General features: G+C 43.5%; 4 long non-coding RNA genes across 4 annotated transcripts in view; 2 read left to right on the top strand and 2 right to left on the bottom strand.

The window, feature by feature from the left end:
• LOC309496765 overlaps nt 1–15,001 on the top strand; it is a 77,050-nt gene that overhangs the window by 26,583 nt on the left and 35,466 nt on the right. The gene's annotated exons all lie outside the window — the stretch shown is intronic.
• LOC309496741 overlaps nt 1–15,001 on the bottom strand; it is a 67,421-nt gene that overhangs the window by 40,277 nt on the left and 12,143 nt on the right. The gene's annotated exons all lie outside the window — the stretch shown is intronic.
• On the top strand, nt 5,137–6,568 carry LOC309497614. Its single transcript, XR_014205635.1, has 3 exons — nt 5,137–6,115; nt 6,203–6,267; nt 6,321–6,568. It is a non-coding gene; the product is annotated as an uncharacterized lncRNA (long non-coding RNA).
• On the bottom strand, nt 8,535–10,636 carry LOC309496751. The gene is made up of 2 exons (XR_014205217.1): nt 10,192–10,636; nt 8,535–9,092 (listed from the first exon to the last, which is right to left on the bottom strand). It is a non-coding gene; the product is annotated as an uncharacterized lncRNA (long non-coding RNA).

The following is a 15,001-nucleotide window of genomic DNA, read 5'->3' as shown; positions in this document are numbered from 1 at the left end:
TTAAAATGAATCAAATGTACAAAAAAATTTTTTTAAACAAAAATATTTGAATAACAGACAGACGATGAATTAAGAACTCTTTATTTTTTATTGCCAACATTGAAGACACGTGATGTTAATAAGCAGAATCACTGAAGGAGAAAACCGTACATTTAAGTCACCATTATGGTGATCTATGTTTGTTTTAGTTGGGCTCTTGACCCTTAAATCATTACCTTTAGATTTTGTTTGGCTGCTGTATCTGAGTTATAACAGCCAGATGAACAAATAGAAAAGGTGATATGGTGTTGGTTGTGTTTTAACATAATCATTATTTCACAATCATTTGACCTGAATCACTAAACTCATATAGAGCCCAATTTCTAAGTTAGGTTCACTTTATTAATTATAGCAGCACTGTCTTTGTACAGGACAATTTTTTTTAGCCCTGTCAATGAAATCGCCCACATTACTCACTAAGAAAATGTATTAATATAAACCTGATTTATTGTAGAATGGTGTGTGTGTTTAAGTTGCTTTCCGAATAAAATGGAATTGTTGAAGCAAGTTGTAGAAAGCCTCCCTCCGTTGGTTGCTAGGGGTTCTGACAGGAAGACTCTCTGGGAGCGGGCTCTGGCGGCCTTTAGCCAATGTATTAACATCACCACAATAATGGCTTAACAAGTTTCTTTAATTTTTTTATTGAAAAAAGCAAGAGTTGAGGAAGAAGACACGCCACTGCCTTCATCTACCGAATCCACCCAGCCCAGTTCTTCAGACTCATTAACCCACAAGAAGGCTAGTCAGGCGCTGGTGGCGGCTTGCGCTTGTTCCCTGGCGGCAGTGCCAGTGCTCTCTCCCGGTCAGCCTGACGAGGGTTTACCCGCCGATCTTACTGCAATTGATGAACCACCTTCACAACCCAATTTGAAGGTATTTCCTTCAGACTGCACTGTCAAGAATGGAGAATCAAGGAGCTTTAGTCCTAATTAAGGACGGGATTTTCTGTAAAATGTGCAGACATTTTCCCAGCGGAGCTGACAGCCCATTTGCGAGAGAGGGGTTTGTGGACTGGAAGCACCTACGACAGGCATGTGAAAAACACCAGGTGAGCAAGCCCACTCCGTTTCACTGGATACGTTTCAAGGCCGTGCTCTGCTCAGTTTCCATTATTTGAATTTCTTTTACTTTTAGCCTACTTTATATTCGGGTGAACTGTCTTTGCACTTCTGACTAGCCTGAATAAAATAGTCAGGTTATTGTCTATGCTGGTTTGTCCAGCCTTTATTGAGCTCTCTTGGTTGAACATGATGATTAGACAGTGTTTTGTTATTGTCTTTGCCGAATATTGCAAAATAAAGGTGTAACTGTTTTTGCAGTCATGAAGTAATTTTTTTTCTAGGAAAAACTATAGGCCCACTCACTTTTTCACTGGCCCGCCCGAAATACAATTTCTGCCTACGCCACTGGTGCCGGGTACAAACTGATGACACTGCCTTAGTGATAAAGTCTACTTAATCAGGGCGATGATCTTGTTTACAGAAGGGAGTTTCAGTCTTGTTCCAGCTGGTGTGAGTCAAACTTTTAAAAATTGCACAGGCTCTGATGTGCCTGTTTGGAGGGACACAGTCCAGTTATGTGGGTTTGGGCCGCTGAGATTCCAGAATATTGTCTCCTGGGCTGCCTACATCAGGCAGCTGAGGTTTTGGACTTGAGGGCAGCGACTTAACGCTAGCTGGAAAATGTTCGGTGCCAATTCACTTTAATTCTGTATGGCCGGGTCCGCAGTCACGCTATGTGGGTCGTCTGAATCCTAGCTCACAAGCCCAGGGGGTCCCAGGTCCAAACTCTCCCATTTTGTCACCAACGTTACAGTCTGTCGAGACACAATTTTCTGGCTCTGCAGTCGGGCTTTACACCGCTCCACCACCTGCCGTCTCTGATAGTGGGAACTGCAGTCAAGTTGGGGAGAGCCCAGTTTTGATGCAAGTGGAAAAAACTGTTTGGGAGAGAATGCCATGATAACCTCTTTGTTGCCTCAGCCAGGCAGACAAAGTTGGTACAGCATTGTATAAACACGCGGGATGCACCACCCATTCGGCAATGTGCGCGACGGTTACCTCCCATAAGGCAGTCGGCTGCAGATCACATCCTAGAAGAGATGAAGGCTTCGGGAATTATAGAGCCACCGGAAAGCCCGTGGGCCTCACCAGTTGTATTGGTCCCTAAGAAGGATGGCGGATGGCGTTTCTGCGTTGACTTCAGACGCCTGAATAAGGTGACTGTCAAGGACTCTTACCCGCTTCATCGGATAGATGAGTCTCTGGATCGGATAGCTGGGTCCAGGTGGTTTTCTTCTCTAGATCTGCGTAGTGGGTATTGGCAGGTCCCTCTCAGTGCTGACGCGAGACCGAAGACTGCCTTCACGACAGGGACAGGCCTCTGGCAATTAAAGACCATGCCCTTTGGTCTGTGCAATGCTCCAGCAACCTTTGAGCGGCTGATGGAGCGGGTGCTCCAGGGTATTCCGAGAGATGTCTATTTGGATGACATTTTAGTGCATGGAAAAGACTTTGAATCGGCCCTGAGTGCCCTCAACCTTGTCATGACCAGAATAGCCCAGGCTGGTCTGAAATTGCATCCGGAGAAGTGCCAGCTGATGCAGAAAGCCGTGACCTTCCTGGGCCACTATGTGAGTGCGGCAGGGGTGGCCACTGATGAGCAGAAGATGGCAGCTGTTCGTGATTGGCCGGTCTCAAGCAGCCTTAGGCAGTTGAGGGCTTTCCTAGGACTAGTGTTGTATTATCGGGGATCAAAAGGACTGGGATCTTCAGTTGCCGATGGTCCTGCAAGTCGGAGTGCGGTGCAGGAGACCACTGGATGTACGCCAGCTCTCCTCATGCTGGGCAGAGAACTGCGAACCCCATCCTCCCTGTTGATGGGTCAACCACCAGATGCACCAAAGTCTGCACCCGGATTGGAGTATGCCCATCAGCTACAGGACCGGCTGCAGTCAGCCCATGAGTTTGCTCGTTGTCAGGCGGGTATACGCCAAAAACGGGCATATGACCATCATTGAACGGGACGTGATTTTAATGCCGGAGAGCTGGTATGGGTTTATAGTCCGAAGAGGAAAAAGGGACGTTCACCCAAGCTGGATTGTGCCTGGGAAAGACCCTGTTACATAGTGAAGAGGCTTGGAGAGTCTGTTTATTGTGTTCGGAAGAGGCCTGGGGGACAGGCTGTGGTTTTACACAGGGATAGGATGGTGCCATATTTGGGAGAACGGCAACTCTTCAAAAGCAGAGGACAAGCATATCTGTTAAGGACAAAAATAGGATAAATAAGCTGATCAAGAGAGCTGGTTCGGTTTTTGGTCTTACGCCAGACTTACTTGAGGTTGCTGTGGAGAAGACGATAAGGTCGAAACTAAAAATTGTCTTGCTTTTTGAAGGCCATCCATTACACAATTTTTTTTAAAGGACTCAGAAGCTCTTTCAGTGAGCGATTAGTAATGTTTCGGTGCTCTAGTGAGCGAATGAGAAGGTCTTTTGTTCCTGCAGCGGTCAGATATTACAACGAACACTGTTAATTGTTAAAGGTGAACTAAGTAACTTTTTTACCTTAACTGAACAGCTTCGGAGTCATTGTAATGGTTATATTACTTATTTCGGGTTGAATGGTGGTCGTTTCGCACCCCCCTGGTGCCCGTGAGCCGAAAATCCGCACTTGCAACTTTGAGCCGGCGGGTCGCCGGCCGCTGCGTCAGGAAGTCTCGCGTGATATCAGGTCTCGCGATGTAAACAATTGCGTTACGGCCAAAAGAAATCTGCTAAAATGCTGTCATTATTGCGCTCCCTCACGCTGTCCGAACCCGAATGAAGAAGACGTTTTAAAGAATGTCCCATCTGCTTTGATGTCGTTGATCTACTAGCCTCTGGTGTCTGAGAGTCGCCAACGAGTTTTTACAACAGTGTTGTCAAATATTTATTCCGAAGCTATGGGGGGAGCTCTAGAGAGAAACCTGCGAGCAAAAAGCGAGAATACAGCGAAGAAATCCCGAAACTACTGAGCCCTGCTTTAAACATTATTTTTACAGTTCTTTGCATTCTGCACTTTTGAATTGTGAAACTGAATCTTTTTCTAATCATGTCTCACTTGTTCTTAATCAGGTTTTAATAATCTCTTAATGCAGAATCATTTATCTGTCTGTTAGTTCTGTATTGTGTTTGTTGGGTGTATGGTGTAAATTGGTGGAAAACCAGTTTCCCTATCGAGATTAATAAAGTTTTTCTAATCTAATCTAATCTAATCCTAATCTAATCTAATGCTCAAGAAACATTTATGATTATTATCAGTGTTGGAGATACTTTTTGTTTTTCAGGATTCTTTGATGAATAGAATGTTATGGTAATATACTGGAGTGTGTGTGTGTGTGTGTGTGTGTGTGTGTGTGTGTGAGAGAGAGAGAGAGAGAGAGAGAGAGAGAGAGAGAGAGAGAGAGAGAGAGACTGCGAGTGTGTAGGTGTTTTTCGAGAGTGTGTGGTTTCACACTTAGAGTTGTTGTGTGACCCTGTGAACTTCTCTAACTTTTTTGCACATTTTCTCAATCCCAGCGAACAGGGAACGTTCTCTTAAAGTAATGAACAAACGTTCTTCCAGTAACATCAATAAAACGTTCGTTCAAAGTTATATCTGCTTATTAATTTTCTCAAAACTTTAGCACAAAAACTAATGATCATGGGACACGTTATTTCAGAAACTTTTCAGTTGGATTGTTCGTCTAATGTTTTTTAAATGTTACATGTTTCAGAACGTTCAGATTCAAAAGTAGCCTAACATTCCATAAGGTTTGAAGAATGATACAATGTTACTGTTCCCTAAACGTTCACATAGGTCAACGTGATTTCACCAAGTACCACATGTTCCTGGATCTACATCTTTGTTAATCCTGGAACAACTTTCCAATCAACCAATCAAATTTGAGGGACAAGTTTACAGTTTATGTCAAGTTTAGGCTTAGAACAAGGGTGAGGTGCTTCAACATCAGTATTATCTCCTTATAAAGTTATGGTTAGGTTTAGGGGTAGGGATAGGGTAAGAACTACATTTTGGGACAGGAATGTTATTCCAGGATCAACAAAATATGTTGATCCAGGAACATGTCATACTTGGCAAAATCACGGAGATCCGTTCACGTATTGAGTATTTAGAATAATGAACCTGTATAAATGTGTGTTAGCACCTTTAGCACCAGCAGAGGGAGCAAGTGTTAAAGTGTTCATCTGAGATCATGTTCCCACCAAACACTTCACACATATAGTATTTTTTCCCATACGATGGAAATCAATGGGTCCATCAATATGGAGACAGATTAGTCTCAAATATAATTCATGCAAAAAACATGATTCGCACATGCCTAGACAATTGCACATGCATGAAACCTAATTCACGTACACAAAAAAAAAAAAATTAACGTGAGTGAAAAAAAAATATATTCACAAAAAGCAATTCACATGCACAAAATAAAATTATATATTCATAAAATACATTTCACAAATGCAAAACACAATTTGTAGATATACAACGGTGCACAACAACCTTTGAATGTTTAAAATGTACGAGTTTATCCTTGAATGTGAATGTGCAAATCGTCATTCACGTGTGAATCGCCTTGGATGTGTGTGTGTGTGTGTGTGTGTGTGTGTGTTTGAGACTTTCCTGGCAGCTTCTCCTCCCACACAGAGATGTCGTGCTCTTTAGCCAATCAGATTAAATCTTATCCATCGACCAATCAGCATCACATGAGGGCGGGCCTACCCCTACATGTGACGTCATCAGCTTTCGACCACAGTTCATGGCTGCAGAGGTATGTGCAGTTGATCGGTTCATTTCTGTGTTTACTGAAGTTAAAGAAGTTCGAGATCAGTTGAAGCAATAGTTTATGAACTGCTGTTTAGTCCACATGTGAACATAAACATTTATTGTACGTGAATTAGGTTTCATGCATGTTAAATTGTCTATGCATGTGTGAATCATGTTTTTTGCATGAATTATATTTGAGACTAATCTGTCTCCATACTGGAGAGCTTGGGTCAATAAAACCAGCAAAGGACGCAAAACTGTCACTCATAAGGTACGAGATGAGATCATTCTATAATATTGAACTCTGATTATTGTATGAGCAAATTATCAGATGCTAAAAAATCTCTTTATTCAACAGCCTTATGAAAGACCATCATCTGATGATCAACACTGTAAAGTCTCCATGATCACACACCCTGTGAAGTAAGTAGATCACGTGATTATGAAGATGTTGATATGATCTCCTGCTTCTACAGATTATGAAGATGTTGATATGATCTCCTGCTTCTACAGATTATGAAGATGTTTTTATTATCTCCTGCTTCTACAGATTTTAACTCTCTGTTTTAACTTGTTTCTGCAGGTTGTTTTGGGCCAAATCCCAGTGTTTCGATTACTTGTACCAGGAGGCTGAGGTTCTCCTGAGGAATTACCCGGTTCAGGCCTCGATCTGCATATATGAGGACTCTGAGGATGATGATGATGATGATGGTGATGGTGATGGTGATGATGATGAAGATGAAGAGAAGGATCTCAACTGAAAACCTTCATCACTGTGCACATCTTTATATGGACTCCAAATTCTGATTCACTTTATTTAGTCGTTGCATGTAAATACTTGTGAATATGTACATAGGCCTACTATATAAAATTGTAAGTTGAATGTAAATGTATTTCATTTTTTTTGTATTTATGATAAATTATTCTGCATGCCAACTGTAACTTATTTCCTTGAAATAAATATTTAAATATTCAAACTTTGTTTCTGATAGTTCTTTGAACTATGCGAGTCTAAATAAGTGACTGACGTGTAACGTTAGAGTTCATGATGGTAAAAATGACTGAACAACAAATACATTAAAAGTCTAAATCTTATGAAGATCTGTTCATTTGTAGAGTTTTCTATCAGGCTGTGAGAGATATAGACTTTACAAGAGCAATTACTGTATAAAAGTATAAATATGTGACCCTGGATCACAAAACCAGTCTTAAGTCGCACGGGTATATTTGTGGCAATAGCCAACAAAACATTGTATGGGTCAAAATGATCAATTTTTCTTTTATGCCAAAAATCATCAGGATATTAAGTAAAGATCATGATCCATGAAGATATTTTGTAAATTTCCCACCTTAAATATATATAAAAAAAAAATTGTGAGTGGATGCAGCACAATCGCCTATAGAAATGGACAACTTTAAAGGCGATTTTCTTAATATTTCGATTTTTCTGCACCCTCAGTTTCCATTTTTTCAAATGGTTGTATCTAGGCCAAATATTTTCATATCCTAACAAACCTAATATCAATGGAAAGATTATGTATTCAGCTTTCAGATGATGTATAAATCTCAAAAAAAAAAAAATTACACATAAGACTGATTTTGTGGTCCAGGGTCACATATATGCTCTGAAAACGTTATTTCTTAAAGTCCAGTTTAAAAAAAAATATTGTTTTGCGAACGTTAAGTGAACATTCCATTCTTCAAACATTATGGAACGTTACTTTTGAATCTGAACAGTAGCAACATTTAAAAAACGTTACATTTGAAAACAAACATCCAACTGAAACATTGAAAAACAAATCAAACATTCCATGAATGATGTTTCTGGACCAGATCACTTTGACTGAACGTTATATTATTGTTACTGGAAGAACATTTGTTCATAACTTTCAGATGTCGTGAGTTTTTCCTTTACTGAGAGTTTTTTTCATTTGACATGTTTTTGACGGACAGTAGAATCACATCCTCTTTTCATTCCCGTCTGAGATAAAAATCTCTGAGATTTGTTTTCCCGAACGGGATGTCCTGAAGAGTTTTAGGAGTTTAATCTGTGATCCAAGACTCTGGGCCGTGACACACACACACACACACACACACACACACACACACACACACACACACACACACACACACACACACACACACACACACACAAACACACACACACACACACACACACACACACACACACACACACACACACACACACACAGGCGTTACATGGACGTGTTAAAGTCTGAACGTGTCATGAAGCGTTTCACTGTTTTAATGCTGCTTTCCCACACTGACTCCTACACACACACACACACACACACACACACACACACACTCCACTACACTGACCAGATCAGAAATATAAAATATTATGGAGCTCACTTTGGCACCGCACGCGTATATGTATGTGTGTGTGTGTGTGTGTGTGTGTGTGTGTGTGTGTACATATGTAATTTACAAAAAATACACAAAGTTTTGATGATCTTTATTTAATGATATTAATAAAGCAAAAGGCAAACAGAAAGCTGTGTGTGTGTGTAATGTGCAGACATCCACACATTAATTCACTTTTCAACATTGGTTAGATAAAAATGAAAGAAGTAAAGCTTAAGAGTAACATCATCCAGAACCTAATTTCTGTCGGTCAGAAGACTTTCAACATCAGGAATAAAGCATGTGTGTTCCAGAGCTTAACCACTGCAGTCTGGCTGATTATTATCTGGTACAGCATTATTTATATTTGCCTCAAAATGAATAGGTAGACATTTGTTCAAGATTTTTTCTTTTTCACAGCCAAGAATAACATGTCGATTTTTTATGAATTCGACCTTCTTGACCTTCATCTTAGTGTTGACAGTAACAGTGTAGAAGTTGAAAGTCTTCTTGCTGATGCAGAGGTTTTTGGTGTTAGGAAATATCTTTCCCCCTGTTGAACACACAGCTAACACTTTATCAAATTCTGATTCTGAATAGAGAAAGAAGCTCTGAACCGGCCGGTCCCAGGTTTTAATTTTGGTAATGAACGTCTCCCATTCTCTGATGTCGTCACTCTTTGGGACTTTGTTGTTTAGATGTTGTTTAAGGAAGGTGTAATGTTGGATGTAATCTGGATTCACCGTATTCACCGCAGTCACACAGCGCTGCTGACTCTGAGCCGTCTGACCCTTCTTACTCAGAGCCGTCTGACCCTTCTTACTCAGAGCCGGCTGGAGAGTGAGAGTCAGGAGGATCACGAATAACAGCATTTTTAGGATCTGGGGATATTTGTGTAAAATAGAAATGTCAGATTGCAGATTCACTGAACCATAAAATCCTAGAAAAGTACATTTTTACTTGTTTAATTGCAATACAAAGAAACACGTTACCATAAGGTTTCACTAGTTCACATTAATGTATTAACTAACATGAGCATTTGTTACTGTATTTGTTCATCTTTGTTAACGCTAGTTAAGAATACATCCGTTCATTGTGTGTTCGTGTTAGTTCACAGTGCATTAACTAATGTTAACAACTTTTGATTTTAATAATGTATTAGTAAATGCTGAAATAAAAGTAAATTAATTAGTTCACCCAAAAATGAAAGGTCATTAATTACTCGCCCTCGTGTCGTACCAAACCTGTGAGACATTTGTTCATCTTCAGAACACAAATCAAGATCTTTTTAATGAAACCGAGAGCTTTTTTGTAAATTATGTTTTTCTCACACACACACTCGCGTCGCTTCATAAGATTAAAGTTAAACCACTGGAGTCACATTGAGAACTTTAATGATGTCTTTATATCGTTCTGGACCTTGAATGTGTGAATTGCTTCTGATGGAGGGACAGAAAGCTCTCGCATTTCATTAAAAAATATTAATTTGTGTTCTGAAGATGAACGAAGGTCTGATATTAATGTGGAACGACAGAAATAATGACATAATTTAAATTTTTGGGTGAACTAACCCTTTAACATTGAGATTAATAAATGCTGGAGAAGTATTGTTCATTCTCAGTTCATGTTCACTAATGAATCCTTATTGTAAAGTGTTACCAAGAAAATCTCTATTATTGATTCATTTCTGCAATAAGAGAGAACTGGTCAATTCAAACATGATCTTGTTCAAAAGTTTTATATATCAGATTCAGGACTAGATTTATATCTTACACACGAGGACTTGATCTTTGTGACAGAAGATTTGTGACAACTATTAAGACACGTAATAAGAAAAAAAAATATATAAAAATACACAATAGACAAAAAAGACAACAGACAATACAAGTACAGATATATAATTATACGAGGGAATGTGAATAAGAGGTATGATATTCTAAATACATCAGAAAGAAAGAAAGACCAGGAAGAATACATTACCTTGGAGAAGAGTGTGTGTCGAGTTAAGAGTTGGATCTCAGTTTGAGCGTTTGCTGAGTGTATCTGAGAGTTGGTGTGTGTGTCTTATATACACACAGGTAGTCAATGATCTCATGTGATAAGAGGAAGTAAAAGTAAGTGGGCAACTATTTGTCAGCAAAAGTTTTAGCCACTTATGAAGCGTTCCGGGATTTAAAAAAACAAACATTTTCTACAAATAATATTGAAATATTTCACCAGATAAGCCTAATTAGATATTAATATTAAAATGGATATTATAAAATGGATAGTTCCAGTCCTTGATTCTGATTGGTTGAGCCGCGTTCGAAGCCGTTGTAAATGACTCCACACACACACACACACACACACGCACACACCTGTGACTGCGTTACATTAGTGTTACTGCGCAACTGCCGTCTGTGACGCTCTGTTGCTGCATGTGTTGCTTAGCAACCTCTGTGGAACTACATTGCTTGGCGGAGGAATAAATGTGTTATATAACTTTATATTTTTTGTTGCTGGTGTATGTGATGTATATGGTGTAAATAGATATTAAAATGAATATTTTTATGGAGTAACCGTTTTATAAAAGCATTAAGTCCCTTGAATCCATGATTTACAGTGAATTTACAACAGCTAAGGGGCTTTTACTCCGCTCCGCGTCGTGCCCATAGACTGGTCGTGCCTAACAACGCCCTCAGCTGTTCTAAAAGGCTTATTGATTAATCAACTGTTTTATCAGACTGTTATTAGGCCTACATTTAAATTCATATACTTATGTTATAGGCTTGTAACTGAGAAGGATAAGGGAGTTCAGGGTTTTCCTCTTTCACATTTTTGAAAACATAAGTCTGAGTGAATCATTTTTACATTCCTTAGTGTCACGAACCCCGTGTTTTAGCTGGTCGTTCACACTTCAGAATTGCAAAAAGTCTCTAGAAATGGGCGTGTAAAGCTGTGGAAAAGTGGGATTGTAGAGGGCGCAAAGAGGGGAGACAACAACCAGTAAAACACCGACCTGCAACACACTCATTATACAGTGTGATGAATTTTTTTAATTAATCATAACTAACATTTATTTTTCTTGCAGGAACAACATTCATATGCTTTCTTGTGACTTTGAGTGTTTGTGTGTATAAATAACAAATAGGGGAAATGAAAGACAGATGTCTAGGTTTGAAAACTTGTGATTAATAATGAAGTAATCAAGAAAACAGAGTTTGCTTCTACCTAGTAACAGAAGGGTTTGCCTATGAAGAACCAATCAAATTGTAGGGAAATTATGTAATATATCATGTCATTTTCGCCATGCTCCTATTATATAAAAACTTTTGTATTCCTTTTGATGGTGGAATTTTTTCTGAAATTTGTCTAAGATCCTCCAGCCGGGATTAAAGAACATTCGAAGTCATTGTCTGGAGTCTGTCGGTTATTATTTCTGCGCAGCGAGTTAGTTAGAGGAACAAGTTACAGGTTAGACACTAAAGACCTTATTCCTGAGTGATAGTGTCGATAGGGTGCGAGACGTCGCTTGACTCTTTGTGAGACTCTTAGGCGGGGTTAGATTGCAGTCAGGTAACTCTAATTCCCTTTCGTGGTCACTCCGAGTTACGTCGGATGACTACGAATGGGGTTTCGCTTAGAAAGCCTATCACCTTCGAGTATAGAAAACGAGCCAATGGCAATGAAATGCCATGGGTCTGCGGAATTTGCATAGCGTAACTCCGCTCCACCTCATGGGTATATAAGGAAGTACGCCAGCAACATGCAGATATGTTTTCACTTCGGAGCCGAGAGCTTTCTTCACTCCTGTAAGCCAAAATCCTGAGTTTACTTTTTCTCTACTTTCCCTTCGAGACTCTCTGGTGTTGGTGTGACGGTGATTTCCAGCGAGTGCACATTACCCTGCTGATCTGTGCAGTGATCTGCCAGTTAGTGTGTTTCTCCCTGGTCGCTTCAGCATCCGCAGAGTTTTCCTCTCACAAAAAGAGCTTGCACGCGGCACGTCTTTTCAAAGATGCCTCGCCCGTGCACTTCTGGTTGTGGTCGCAATGTTTCCAATTCTGATGGGCACAATCGCTGCTTTGTGTGTTTGGGCTTAGATCACGCTAAAGCAGCGCTTGTGGATGACTCATGTTCTCACTGTGGGAACATGACCATCTCCACGCTACGGTCGAGACTCAATGAACTCATTCGAGCGAGAGTCCCCTCATCCACACCCCAATCTACGGTCTCCGCGAGAGGCCGTACTTCGGCTGATGACCAGGGTAACCTGAGGGTGACGGTGTGGAACAAACCGCCGATTCGTCCACGGTCCACACCCCCCTCTCCAGCGTTGGTACCCGCGAGCGTTCAGACTGAGACCGCTGGTCCCTCTACGGAGGCCCCGCGTGTCTCTTTCGGCGCTCCAGAAGAGGATGCAATGTCGATCACTGCATCACAAGGCGGGCAGGAGTCATCGGGAAATGATGATTCGGCTGTGCTGCCACCTTCGGGTGTGCCAGCATTGCCCGAGTCAGATCCCGAGATGACGGCCATGCTTTCCCGGGCAGCCGCGGCCATTGGGCTTGAGTGGTCCCCACCACCCGACCCTGTGCGCTCGCGGCTGGACGATTGGTTTTTGGGTGCGGCCGGTGACCCCCGTCGGCGTCCAACCCCAATACCTTTCTTCCCAGATGTGCATGAGGAGGTCACGCGGTCCTGGAAGACACCATTGTCTTCCCGCGATCATTCGTCGACCTCCTCCGCCTTTCCTCCCCTCGATAAGGCTGCTGCCTGTGGGTACACTGGGGTTCCCCCGGTAGAACGTTCTGTCGCGATGCAGCTGTGTCCGGCAAGCGCTTCCTCTCGTGGTGACCCTAAGCACCCATTCAAAGCCTGTAGATTTTCGTCTACCCTGGTGGCGAAATTTTACAGAGCGGCGGGACAGGCAGCCGCCTCTTTGCATGCCATGGCCATCCTGCAGGTCTACCAGGCCCAGGTGCTCAGGGACATGCACGAGGGCAGGACTGACCCAGGGCTCTTTGATGAGCTGCGTGCCGCCACCAACCTTGCTCTCCGAGCGACGAAGGTGACCGCACGCTCCCTGGGCCAGGTGATGTCCACAGCTGTGATCCAGGAGAGACATCTCTGGCTGAACCTGGCTGATATGCGGGAGACCGACACCCCCATATCCCAGGCCGGCCTCTTCGGCGGTGCGGTCGAGGACTTTGCCCAACAGTTCTCGACCGCTCAGAAGCAGTCTGAGGCGATAAAGCACATTCTGCCCCGACAGCCTGCTGCTGTCTCCACCCAGCCGTCGGCACAGAATCCTCAGCTTACTCGCCGCCGAGGGCGCCCTCCTGCGGCTCCCGCCCCTCCCGCACGGCCCCAGCAGCAGCCTCCACCCGGGCCGCATCGTGGAGGAAGCCGCAGGAAGGCGCCACAGCCCTCTCCGGCCCCGCGCCCTGCTAAACGCCAGGCTAAGCGGCGCCCCTGAGACGGGCTGCTCAGGGTTGGCAACCAGTCTTTCTCAGGAGATGGTAGCAGGGCTACTCCTTCCCCCGGTGGAGGGCCGGGGGAGAATCTTTTGTTCTCCACTCCCCGCTGCTCGTCCAATGACGAGTAGTACCCTAATGTGGTTAAAGAAAGAACTGGTCTCCCCAAACCTGAGCACACAGAGTTCTCGGACTATAGTGCGCGCCTTGCTGCACCACCGACGGTACGTCTGTGGTTCGAATGACCCCACTGGTGCAGTTTCTGGGAGCCTGGCTAGAGCTTCCCAGACTGTCCCGCTGGGTCGCGAGAACCATCAGGCTCGGCTACGCGATTCAGTTCGCGCGGTCTCCTCCCCGCTTCAGGGGAGTCCGCTTCACTATGGTCGGTGGCAATGCCCCTGTCATGAGAGTGGAGGTCGCCACCCTACTGGCGAAGGGTGCGATCTAGACTGTCCCTCCAGCCGAAATGAAGTCCAGCTTCTACAGCCCCTACTTCATTGTACCGAAGAAATCCGGTGGGTTACGGCCAATCCTCTACCTGCGCATCTTGAACCTCTCTCCCTTCACAGGCTGCCGTTCAAGATGCTCAGGGAGGACGAGGAGCAGGTCATTTTGGTTGCCCCGTATTGGCACAACCGGACCTGGTTCCCAGAACTAGTACTCCTCGCGACAGCACCTCCCTGGCCAATTCCCCTGAGGAAGGACCTGCTTTCTCAGGGACGGGGCACCCTATGGCACCCTCGTCCCAATCTTTGGAACCTCCACGTGTGGCTCCTGGACGGGACGAGGCAGGTTTGAGTACCCTGTGGCTACCATCACTTCCGCTAGAGCATCGTCCACGAGACATGCCTATGCGTTGAAGTGGAACCTCTTCGTCAACTGGTGTTCTTCTAAACATCAAGAACCCACGAAATGCCTGATCAGTGTCGTGCTTTCCTTCCTGCAAGAAGGGTTGGAGCGAAGGCTGTCTCCCTCCACCCTTAAAGTGTATGTTGCCGCTATTGCCGCACATCACGACGCAGTTGATGGTAAGTCTCTGGGAAAGCACGACCTGATCATCAGGTTCCTGAGGGGAGCGAGAAGTCTGAATCCTCCTCGTCCTCCCCTCGTACCCTCTTGGGACCTCTCAGTGGTTTTAACTGCCCTGCAGAGTGCTCCCTTTGAGCCTCTGCAATCAGTGGAGCTTAAGTTCAATGAAGACAGCGCTCCTGGTTGCATTGGCCTCCATCAAGAGGGTAGGGGACCTGCAGGCATTTTCGGTTGACGAAGCGTGCCTGGAATTCAGGCCGGCTAACTCTCACGTGATCCTGAGACCCCGGCATGGATATGTGCCC

Source organism: Leuciscus leuciscus, assembly GCF_965113295.1.
Source record: "Leuciscus leuciscus genome assembly, chromosome: 4".
Classification (NCBI taxonomy): Eukaryota; Metazoa; Chordata; class Actinopteri; order Cypriniformes; family Leuciscidae; genus Leuciscus; species Leuciscus leuciscus.
The sequence above is the reverse complement of the archived record's forward strand: the minus strand, read 5'-3'. Positions and strand labels throughout refer to the sequence as shown.